Raw genomic sequence first — 12,968 nt, forward strand, 5'->3', positions numbered from 1 at the left:
GATGCATATTTCATAAAGGGTCATAGGATTCCAAACAAAATTTAACTCAATCCAAGTACTTACCAATGAGTAGCTATGGAAATGCCCATCACCTTAAAGCTCTGAATTCAGACTTTCTTCTAAGTGGTTATTTGCCAGTAACCAATACTCAGGCAGAGTTATTTCTTTTTCTCCAAAACAGATTAGCTTATTCAGTTCATCACACGCCCCTGCCCCAGCCCCGTTTTGCTCTGAGGTCCAGCCAGCAGCAGAATGGTGTCAGGCTTCACTGGCACAAGGCAGTTGGTGTAGAAATGAATTGGAAATGTTCACAGGGTGACTGCAGCTTTGTCAAGGTTTCCCCTGCAGGTCAGTGGCTCTGTAATTGACAGTCACTATGGGAAGCAGGTGCTTTGTGGTAGGAAGGCAACTGATGAGAAATGGCTCAGAGTAAATTGAAACCTTTTGAAGTTGCTACCGTCTTCAGACAAACAAACAAAAAACACTTCAAATGTGTTATATTAAAAAAGTAGATTTATAACATACTATTTCATATGGGAAAGTTCATTTCAACGTCATTGGACTGTACACATTCTCTGCAGCCACTGAACAACGAACGACAGGAGGGCTGGACTCATCTTGGGTGGAAGCACGAAGCTATAGAAATGTATTGAACCAGAAATTAAGAGGTGGGTTTCTGAGGTGCAGACTGTCACTCCTGGGCAGGACATGGAGTCAGAATGAGACTCCACTTGAATTTTCCTTGGAGGTGAAAACCATGCTTTATGCATGATGGTAATTTTACTACTACTATTATTTCTTGAGTGATTCCTGGGAATTAGGTAGCATAGCAGGTGCTTTACATTGTTATTTTTCTCGTTTAATTTCTATGAGCCAGAGAATGCCAATATACCCTCCCTTTCCAGATGAGGGAACTGAGGCTTATGAAACCTAGTCATGTTGCCTAAGAGGAATTAGAGCCAGGGCTGTGTGATTTCAATTCTGGGCACTTTTTTCTTTAAGACCCATGACAAACAGAGCTGGTCTTAGCAACCCCTCACTTTTCCAACAGTGATTCCCAACCTGCTTGTACACAGCCACCAGGAGCGGGTAGAGAGGGATTTTAAAGATTGTGAATGCCAAGATCACTTCTAAAGAGGCTGATGTAATTTGTCTGGGGCAGGGCCTGGACAATAAGATTTTGAAGTGTTTCTCAGTTTATTTGGGTTTACATCCAGGTTAAGAACTGCTGCCCTACGTGAAGTTTCCGGATCAATGAGAGAAGTCTAAGAGGGCTGATATTCTTCTTTGGCCTTGGAACTCTAGTTTTCAGAGAGCTGGCTTTTCTTAGTATAGCCCCTTCTAGAGGTTCCTTAAATGCTAAGTTTCTGGGACTGGGACTAACCTTAACTGTAGCTTTAGAAAAGCAAGGTGCCTGTACTTGGGAAGAACACTCGCCTGAGCTGGCTTAGGACAAGGCATTATGTGGTGCCAGGGGTTCCTTTCTCTAGAGAGGAAGAAGATTTTGTGTGTGAGGATATAGTGATAGGTCCCCACACAATCCATCCAGGACCATAAACAAAGGGCATGCCAGAGGAGCAAGGTCACAGTTTTGGTGGGCAATATAAAATCATCCTCCTAAGAGCTAAGGTAACATAGTCAGGGAGTAATTGACTTATTTCTTAGATGCCCATTTAACTGTTACCCAAGACCATGGACCATATAGCAAATTACTTTTTCTAGTGCATTAAAAGGTATACCACTGGACCAAAGAGTGTCTTGCTCCTGAGCTATGCATTCAGTTTCCTCTGTGATGCTCTTATTATATTAGAGAACAGGGTTAGTTCTATCAAATGGCATTTCAAAATCAAGAGTCTTTGGGAATTTTAGAATGAAATTTTCTTCAAGGTAGAAAGTCTTGCTGGCTCCTCCATTTTCCCAACAGAAATAATGAATTCCTGGTCTGGAATAAGAGTGTGAACTAAGCATAGAAAATTTATTTATTTATTTATTTATTTATTTATTGAGAATCTATTAGGAAAACCTGGACAAGAGCAAACTTAATCTCTCTCTGTGTTCAAGTTGAATGATGTCTCAAGCACAAATTTTCAAGGTAAAAGTTTTGCAATGCCAAATTATTCTTTACATATAATATATATATATATATATATATACACATATATCTATATATAAAATTGGATAAACTCAGTCTTTCTTTTCTCATCTTTTAGAAAACCAATTGTGAGCAGATTATTGTAGTCAGAGATATCACTAGTAGCACTAATGATAAAGACAGAAGCCACAGAAGAATTAAAGCTACAACAAGTCTTTTATTCATTCCTATACAAGAAAGAATATTCTCTGTAATTTTTTTTCCAAATACAGCTTGAACAAATGAACATTCATTTTCATGTACTGATGTTTAAAAATTAAGTCTTACTGCAGGCAGTGGAACTCAGTCTCTTCTGGAAGAAATAGAACTGAACATTTTACATTGGCTTCAATAATATATTTTTATTTCTCAGAGTGTTTGATCATATCCTTTAAATTCTATGGATGGTGCTTTCCATAATCAGCAGGTGCTAGTGTATTTTGCCTTTTATTTTGGTGACAAAAGCTATCAGCCTCAATGCTTGTGCCGCCAGGGTTCTTAGGCATTCTTAAGATCTGTTTCCTAGAGGGTAAAATGAATTTGTACTAAGGAATAACATGCACTCAATAGAGTTTCATATTATCCCTGCACACAGATATCGCTCTGGTTCAGTTTATTCTAGATTCACAGCCCAGGGGGTAGAACAGCTCAAGGCAGTGGGCTTGACAGAATTAGGGTGTTAGAAAAATGGCCAGAGCTTGAACACATTTAGCCTTCCTTTGTTTTAATTTGCTCATTTGTTCAAGGAAATTTGCAGGAGGCCATGCTTGAGAAAGCAAATGTCTGGCAGACCTTGGTGCACTTCGATAACAGAAGCATGCAGTTATTAGCCTTCCACTTTCATCACCCACAGGATTATTAATTTGTGCCATTACTGGTAGTGTGGTGACCATTAAGAACCATTCATGGGGTCTCCTCCTCGTCCTCCTCCTCCTCTTCCTCCTCCTCCTCCTTTCCATGTCACTCTGTGGCTCATTACAAGAAAAGTGCATTGCTCTCCATCTATTAGCTGACTCTTAAATTTAACCAAGTGATAATTAAAATCTGGAAAAAAACAACAGCTAGAGATTTCATTCTAACTTTTACTGATTTAACCTCTTGACTACAATTAAGCATATTTTGGGAATTTATGTTTTGAATGAAACCAGATAATAGTATCTTGTGTTTGTTAAGGGCCTTGCATGGTACACCCTTATACATGATTTCATTTGATCCTTAAGGATTCTGGACCTTGAGAACATTGGGGTCACTGTCACTTGTTGAGAAAGCCTCAAATTACAAACACTAAACTTGATGTCTGACTTAGTGTTACATATTTCAGAGATAGCACAGAACTCTTGCAGGAGTCAGGAGAAATGGAGGTCTGATTTTGGCTCTGCTACAAAATAACCATGTCAGTTCTAAATAGTGGAATGACCCCTGCAGACTATATTTACTTTACAAAATTATGATCTGGAATTAGAGTTTTACTGGCATATTTTATTATTCTGTGACTTAAAAAAATCTTTCCTCACCCAAAATAAGAATACTCAGCCAGGATGATTATTTTTGTTTATATATTATTTTCTGTAAAAATAAAAAAAATCTAAAGTAAAGATTGATAATGAAAAAAAAAAGTAAAACAAAAGTTGTGCATTGCTTTCTCTCATCGTGTTCCAGTTCTACCAGCGATGTCTTGACCTGGAGGTAGGCTGTGAAGATCTAGAACTTCACCCACTTCATCTAAGCAGATGTCACTTCTTACTCCTCACCCTCTTACCTTCTCTTTCAACCTCACACTTACTTCTCCATTTTATTTTCTCCAAAGTGTAAATTTACAGATCCACCTTCTTGTTTTGGATCTCCAATTTGGGTAATTCACATTTAAGTCAGAGATTGCAATTTGGCATCCTAGGTCTGACTCCTGGTTGTATTGTGTTTGATTTTCATGATGTTAAAAAATTGTACTTGCTGCCAATATTTGTCAGTCTGGAGATTTTGCATAAAACCCCAGAATTTAATATCTTTGAAAACTGGGCAAATATCAGTACTGGGTATGCTTTCCCACGCTGTGCCACAAAGGTGGGATCTGTGGCTCCCTTTAGATGGGGCATGCACAGATCTATTCTGGAATCCACACTCATTTCTGCTACTTGCTCATCCCGGTGGGTGTTTGAGTTTCTGACTTACTTGCAGATAGCTGGGGGTTTAGGGCATGTAAGAATTCAAGTGCAATGTAATTGGTTGATCAGAGTATGCCTAAGATGCTTTTCGTGTTCTTTGTGATTCACTATATTTAAAAATATGTCAGAGGGCTTGGTGTCAAACACTATAGAAAGTCCGGGAACAGAAATGGAACTTTGTTTCTTTAATCATAACACTTAATGATTTAATTTCAAAGTTTAAAATTTGATGGTGCAATATATTTTACTGGACAATGTTAGGCCCATGTAATTCAGTTCAGTTCATCAAACATAGATGAAATGTCATCACATACTATTCACTGAGCTTGGCATTGGGGATAATTTGTTGTTATAACCTTGCCAGGTATGGCATTTTTAACTTGGATGGCTGTCATATATTGTTTTTTTAATATAATATTTGGGCAATGTTTTTTTTAAACCAATGGTAAAGTGAAATTCTCAATTTTATAGATAGACAAAAAATATAATTGTGCATGAACTAAAAGTATCAGCTACCTCATTGGTTAATACCTTAAGTTATCTACTCTGTGTGTCTTTATTCCTAGGTGAATGTGTTTCTGCATCTCATTTGTATCTTTCCCCTCTGGTTGTAAACTTGCCCCACTGTACATCTGTTACAATGTTGAGAATATTGTTAATCTTAAATGCATATCATAAATAAAAGAAGCAGTTGATCCCATCATGTGGTTTTTTTTTTATTGGTCGTTCATAACATTACATAGTTCTTAATACATCATATTACACGGATGATTCACGTGGATTATGAACTCCTGCTTTTACCCCGTATACAAATTGCTGTATCACATCAGTTTCCCTTCCATTGATTGACATATTGCCTTTCTAGTGTCTGATGTATTCTGCTGTCTGTCCTATTCTCTACTATCCCCCCTCCCCTCCCCTCCCCTCCCCTCCCCTTTTCTCTCTCTACCCCTTCTACTGTAAATCATTTCTTCCATTTGTATTATCTTGTCTTGCCCCTCCTTTCCTCTTATATGACATTTTGTATAACCCTGAGGATCGCCTTCCATTTCCATGCAATTTCCCTTCTCACTCCCTTTCCCTCCCACCTCTCATCCCTGTTTAATGTAAATCTTCTTCTCAAGCTCTTCGTCCCTACCCTGTCCTTGTTTACTCCCCTTATATCAAAGGAGTCATTTGGTATTTGTTTTTTAAAGATTGACTAGCTTCACTTAGCATAATCTGCTCTAATGCCATCCATTTCCCTCCAAATTCTATGATTTTGTCATTTTTTAATGCAGAGTAATACTCCATAGTGTATAAATGCCACATTTTTTTTATCCATTCATCTATTGAAGGGCATCTAGGCTGGTTCCACAGTCTTGCTATCGTGAATTGAGCTGCTATGAACATCGATGTAGCAGTGCCCCTGTAGCATGCTCTTGTTAGGGCTTTAGGGAATAGACCGAGAAGGGGAATAGCTGGGTCAAATGGTGGTTCCATTCCCAGCTTTCCAAGAAATCTCCATACTGCTTTCCAAATTGGCTGCACCAATTTGCAGTCCCACCAGCAATGAACAAGAGTGCCCTTTTCCCCGAATCCTCTCCAGCACTTATTGTTGTTTGACTTCCTAATGGCTGCCAGTCTTACTGGAGTGAGATGGTATCTTAGGGTAGTTTTGATTTGCATTTCTCTGACTGCTACCAATGGTGAGCATTTTTTCATGTACTTGTTGATTGATTGTATGTCCTCCTCTGAGAAGTGTCTGTTCAGGTCCTTGGCCCATTTATTGATTGGGTTATTTGTTATCTTATTGTCTAATTTTTTGAGTTCTTTGTATATTCTGGTTATTAGGGCTCTATCTGAAGTGTGTGGAGTAAAGATTTGTTCCCAGGATGTAGGCTCCCTGTTTATCTCTCTTATTGTTTCTTTTGCTGAGAAAAAACTTTTTAGTTTGAGTAAGTCCCATTTGTTGATTCTATTTGTTAACTCTAGCGCTATGGGTGTCCTATTGAGGAATTTGGAGCCCGATCCCACAGCGTGTAGATCATAACCAACTTTTTCTTCTATCAGATGCCATGTCTCTGATTTAATATCAAGCTCCTTGATCCATTTTGAGTTAACTTTTGTGCACGGCGAGAGATAGGGATTCAGATTCATTTTGGTGCAAATGGATTTCCAGTTTTCCCAGCACCATTTGTTGAAGATGCTATCCTTCCTCCATTGCATGCTTTTAGCCCCTTTATCAAGAATAAGATAGTTGTAGTTTTGTGGATTGGTTACTGTGTCCCCTATTCTGTACCATTGGTCCACCCGCCTGTTTTGGTACCAGTACCATGCTGTTTTTGTTACTATTGCTCTGTAGTATAGTTTGAAGTCTGGTATCGCAATACCGCCTGATTCACACTTCCTGCTTAGTATTGTTTTTGCTATTCTGGGTCTTTTATTATTCCATATGAATTTCATGATTCTCTTATCTATTTCTACAAGATATGCTGTTGGGATTTTGATTGGCATTGCATTGAACTTATATAGGACTTTTGGTAATATCGCCATTTTGATGATGTTAGTTCTGCCTATCCATGAGCAGGGTATATTTTTCCATCTTCTAAGGTCTTCTTCTATGTCTTTCTTTAGGGTTCTGTAATTTTCATTGTATAAATCTTTCACCTCTTTTGTTAGGTTGATTCCCAAGTATTTTATTTTTTGGGGGGATATTGTGAATGGAGTAGTTGTCCTCATTTCCGTTTCAGAGGATTTGTCGCTGATATACAGGAATGCCTTTGATTTATGCGTGTTGATCTTATATCCTGCCACTTTGCTGAATTCATTTATTAGCTCTAATAGCTTCTTTGTAGACCCTTTTGGGTCTGCTAGGTATAGAATCATATCATCTGCAAATAGTGATAATTTAAGTTCTTCTTTTCCTATTTTTATGCCTTTAATTTCTTTCGTCTGCCTAATTGCTCTGGCCAGTGTTTCGAGGACTATGTTGAACAGAAGTGGTGAGAGAGGGCATCCCTGTCTTGTACCAGATCTTAGAGGGAATGCCTTCAATTTTTCTCCATTCAGAATGATGCTGGCCTATGGCTTATCATAGATTGCTTTTACAATGTTGAGGTATGATCCAGTTATCCCTAATTTTTCTAGAGTTTTGAACATAAAGGGATGCTGTACTTTGTCGAAAGCTTTTTCTGCATCTATCGAGATGATCATATGGTTCTTATTTTTAAGTCTATTGATGTGGTGGATAACATTTATTGATTTCCGTATATTGAACCAACCTTGCATACCAGGGATGAATCCTACTTGATCATGGTGTATAATTTTTTTGATATGTATTTGAATCCGATTCGCCAGAATTTTATTGAGGATTTTTGCATCAAGGTTCATTAGAGATATTGGTCTGTAGTTTTCTTTCTTTGAAGTGTCTTTGTCTGATTTCGGAATCAGGGTGATGTTGGCCTCATAGAACGAATTTGGAAGTTCTCCCTCTTTTTCTATTTCCTGAAATAGCTTGAAAAGTATTGGTGTTAGTTCCTCTTTAAAGGTTTTGTAAAACTCTGCTGTATACCCATCCGGTCCTGGGCTTTTCTTAGTTGGTAGTCTTTTGATGGTTTCTTCTATTTCCTCTATTGTTATTGGTCTGTTTAGGTTGTCTATATCCTCCTGGCTCAATCTGGGCAGATCATAAGACTCAAGGAATTTATCTATGCCTTCACTATCTTCTATTTTATTGGAGTATAAGGATTCAAAGTAATTTCTGATTATCTTCTGTATTTCTGAAGTGTCTGTTGTGATATTGCCTTTTTCATCCCGTATGCTAGTAATTTGGGTTCTCTCTCTTCTTCTCTTTGTTAGCATGGCTAAGGGTCTGTCAATTTTATTTATTTTTTCAAAGAACCAGCTTTTAGTTTTGTCAATTTTTTCAATTGTTTCTTTTGTTTCAATTTCATTAATTTCAGCTCTGATTTTAATTATTTCTTGCCTTCTACTTCTTTTGCTGTTGTTTTGCTCTTCTTTTTCTAGGATTTTGAGATGAAGTATGAGATCATTTATTTGTTGGTTTTTTCTTTTTTTGAGGAATGAACTCCAAGCAATGAATTTTCCTCTTAGAACTGCTTTCAATGTGTCCCATAGATTCCAATATGTTGTGTCTGTGTTTTCATTTAACTCTAGGAATTTTTTAATTTCCTCCTTGATGTCTTCTAAAACCCATTGATCACTCAGCAACCTATTGTTCATTCTCCAGGTGATGTTTGATTTTTCCTTTCTTCTTTTATCATTGATTTTCAGTTTCATTCCATTATGATCAGACAAGATGCATGGTATTATCTCTACCTCTTTGTATTGTCTAAGAGTTGCCCTGTGACATAGTATATGGTCTATTTTTGAGAAGGTTCCATGTGCTGCTGAGAAAAAAGTGTAGCTACTTGATGTTGGGTGGTATAGTCTATATATGTCAATTAAGTCTAGGTTGTTAATTGTGTTATTGAGTTCTATAGTTTCCTTATTTAACTTTTGTTTGGAAGATCTGTCCAGTGGTGAGAGAGGTGTGTTGAAGTCTCCCATGATTACTGTATGGTGGTCTATTAGACTCTTGAACTTGAGAAGAGTTTGCTTGATGAACACGGCTGCACCATTATTTGGGGCATATATATTTATGATTGTTATGTCTTGTTGGTGTATGGTTCCCTTGAGCAGTATGAAGTGTCCTTCTTTATCCCTTTTGATTAGCTTTGGCTTGAAATCTATTTTATTAGATATGAGTATGGACACTCCTGCTTGTTTCCGTGGTCCATATGAGTGATATGATTTTTCCCAACCTTTAACCTCAGTCTATGTACATCTTTTCCTATCAAATGCGTCTCCTGTAGACAGCATATTGTTGGGTCTTGTTTTGTGATCCATTCTACTAGCCTGTGTCTCTTAATTGGTGAGTTTAAGCCATTAACATTTAGGGTTATTATTGAGATATGGTTTGTTCTTCTATCCATATTTGTTTATTGATGTTACTAAACCTGATTTGTTATCCTCTTTGACTACTTTCCCCCCTTTACTGTCCTACCTCCCATTGTTGGTTATCAATGTTATTTTCCATTTCCTCTTCCTGTAATGTTTTGCCAAGGATTTTTTGAAGAGATGGTTTTCTAGCTGCGAATTCTTTTAACTTTTGTTTATCGGGGAAGGTTTTAATTTCATCTTCTAACCTGAAGCTTAATTTCGCCGGATACAAGATTCTTGGTTGGAATCCATTTTCTTTAAGCGTTTGAAATATGTTATTCCAGGATCTTCTAGCTTTTAGAGTCTGTGTTGAGAGATCAGCTGTTATTCTGATTGGTTTACCCCTAAATGTAATCTGCTTCCTTTCCCTTGTAGCTTTTAAAATTCTCTCCTTATTCTGTATGTTGGACATCTTCATTATAATGTGTCTAGGTGTGGATCTCTTATGATTTTGCACATTCGGCGTCCTGTAGGCTTCTAGGATTTGGGATTCTGTCTCATTCTTCAATTCTGGGAAGTTTTCTTGTATTATTTCACTGAATAGCCTATTTATTCCTTTGGTGTGGAGCTCTGTGCCTTCCTGTATCCCAATGACTCTTAAATTTGGTCTTTTAATATTGTCCCATAATTCTTGGATGTTCTGCTCATGGTTTCTTAGCAGACTTGCTGAGCTGTCTACGTTCTTTTCCAGTTGAAATACTTTGTCTTCATTGTCTGATGTTCTCTCTTCTAAGTGATCTACCCTGCTGGTAGTATTCTCAATTGAGTTTTTAAGTTGGTTTATTGTTTCCTGCATTTCTAGGATTTCTATTTGTTTGTTTTTTATTACCTCTATCTCCCTGTGAAATTGATCTTTTACTTCCTGGATTTGTTTGTCAATGTGATCTTTCATTGTCTGATTTTGCTGTCTCATGTCTTCCTTGAGACTCCAGATCATCTGAAGCATGTATGTCCTGAGCTCTCTATCTGACATTCCATCTGTTGCAGCTATTACCTCTTCTAAAGTTGAGTTGACCTGCATTGCCTGTGGTCCTTTCTTTCCTTGTCGTTTCATACTGCTGGCGTTTCTTTCTGCTTGGTGAAATTGTTGTGTCTTTGATATTTTCCCCCTCTATTTATTTATATTGCTCTTGTATAGTTGAAAAATCACCCTTGCAGGGCAGGTAGTGGCTGTGATCCTCCTCCAATTAGTGTGATCCGTCTACCATGCTGGCAGGCCCTAGGTCTGCTTTGCTGGTCGGTCAAAGGTCCACCTACCCAGCAGGCGCCAGGGGCACCTGTGTCACTCCATAGGTTGCTGGGCCTAACCTCCCGATGGGTTGCAGGTTTGCCTAGCTTGCAGGCACTGGGGGAGGGGCCGGTTCCGCCCCTCAGCAGGCTTTGGGCCCGCTCTGCTGGTGTTCACAGTCCCGCCTACCTGCAGACACTGTGGGAGGGGACGGGCCTAGCCCTCAGCTGTCCGCCGGACCTGTCCTAGTGGGTCCGGTCTGCGTTCCCCGCCGGTGCGTGTAGCTGCAGTCACTTGGCTGGTTCCTGGGCCTGACCCGCCCGCCCGTGGCTTGCAGGTTGGCCTAGCTTGCAGGCACTGGGGGAGGGGCCGGTTCCGCCCCTCAGCAGGCTTTGGGCCCGCTCTGCTGGTGTTCACAGTCCCGCCTACCTGCAGACACTGGGGGAGGGGACGGGCCTAGTCCTCCGCTGTCCGCCGGACCTGTCCTAGTGGGTCCGGTCCGCATTTCCCGCCGGCGCGTGTAGCTGCTGTCACTTGGCTGGTTGCTGGGCCTGACCCGCCCGCCCGTGGCTTGCAGGTTCGCCTAGCTTGCAGGTACTGGGGGAGGGGCCGGTTCCGCCCCTCAGCAGGCTTTGGGCCCGCTCTGCTGGTGTTCACAGTCCCGCCTACCTGCAGACACTGGGGGAGGGGACTGGCCTAGCCCTCAGCCGTCCGCCGGACCTGTCCTAGTGGGTCTGGTCCGTGTTCCCCGCCGGCGCGTGTAGCTGCAGTCACTTGGCTGGTTGCTGGGCCTGACCCGCCCGCCCATGGCTTGCAGGTTGGCCTAGCTTGCAGGCATTGGGGGAGGGGCCGGTTCCGCCCCTCAGCAGGCTTTGGGCCCGCTCTGCTGGTGTTCACAGTCTCGCCTACCTGCAGACACTGGGGGAGGGGACGGGCCTAGTCCTCCGCCGTCCGCCGGACCTGTCCTAGTGGGTCCGGTCTGCGTTCCCCGCTGGCGCGTGTAGCTGCAGTCACTTGGCTGGTTGCTGGGCCTGACCCGCCCACCCGTGGCTTCCCATCATGTGGTTTTGCCTTAGGGTGTTGGTTCCTTCATCTGTCTCCTTTCCAGGAGTCTGCCTGTGACTATTAAAACCCCTTCATAGACATGGTGTGGACCATTCCTACCTTTTCTTCTTTACAACTTCCACTTCCACTTGATTCCAGATTTGGAGAATCCTGCTCCATATTTTTAGTACTTACAATAGTGGATAAATAACAAAGTATAACTGTTCAGCTTGGAATTTTTGTTTAAAAGGTCAATTTCTGGCCTTGTCTCTGCCTTCTACTAATCTAATAATTCTAGAGTAGGGACTAAGATTCTGCATTTTAACACTATGGAGTTATTTATTTATTTATTTTTTCTTTTTAGTGGATTTTATTTATTTTTATATTGTTGGTCGTTCAAAACATTACATCTTTCTTGATATATCATATTTCACAATTTGATTCAAAAGGGTTATGAACTTCCATTTTTACCCCGTATACAGATTGCTGAATCATTTTTTAAACAGTATTGGTATTACCATGTTTATAGTAGCACAGTTCACAATAGTTCAATTATGGAACCAGCCTATAGGTGTTTGTCAGTGGTGAGTAGATCAAGAAAATGTGGTCTATATACATGATGAAGTTTTAGTCAGCCATAAAGAAGAATAAAATTACATCATTGGCAAAAATTGGATAGAACTTGAGAGCATTATGTTAAGTGAAGTAAGTCAAACTCAGAAAGTCAAGGGTCATATGTTTTTCTCTTGTATGTGGAAGCTAAAAAGAATAAAGGAGAAATGGGGATGGAGTGGATCTCACAAAAATCAAAGGGAGACCAATAGAGAGTAGAGGAAAGGGACCAGGGGAGGGCACAAGGAGCGGAGTTTAAAAAGGGGAGGTCTTGGGGAATGAAATTAACCAAATTATATTGTTATATTGTGTGCAGGTACAAATATGTAACAATGAATTCCATCAGCATGTATAATTATATGTGCCAGTTTTAAAAAAGATATTGGTATTAGAAACACAATCACTGTATACAGGAAGGGGAGGGATTATATTGATTAGAAGATCAGGGATGGGGGACATTCTGAGAATTTCCAGCCCCTGACAAATGATGATTTGAAGGATTTTTTTTTTCTCTTCTCAATCAGGTGTAGCGTCTTTGCCTTTAACCAGCCCATGGTGGCTCTGAATCCATCCTGTATGCGATGGGCATTCATGTACTGGGGCTCTTGAGCCTGTGACTCAGCTAGCAGTGGTGAAATATCAGCACACCATGGACTATAAAGATAGTCATTATTGCTTTTGTGCCATTAACAAAACCCATTTTTTTTTCTAAGCTCATTATAGCTTTATCTGGAAAGTGACACTTATAATGTGGACAGCAGCATTTCCTGATGGCAGAGTACAGAGATGGGATACTTAGCACAGGCTC

Source organism: Urocitellus parryii, chromosome 1 (assembly GCF_045843805.1).
Source record: "Urocitellus parryii isolate mUroPar1 chromosome 1, mUroPar1.hap1, whole genome shotgun sequence".
Taxonomy (NCBI): Eukaryota; Metazoa; Chordata; class Mammalia; order Rodentia; family Sciuridae; genus Urocitellus; species Urocitellus parryii.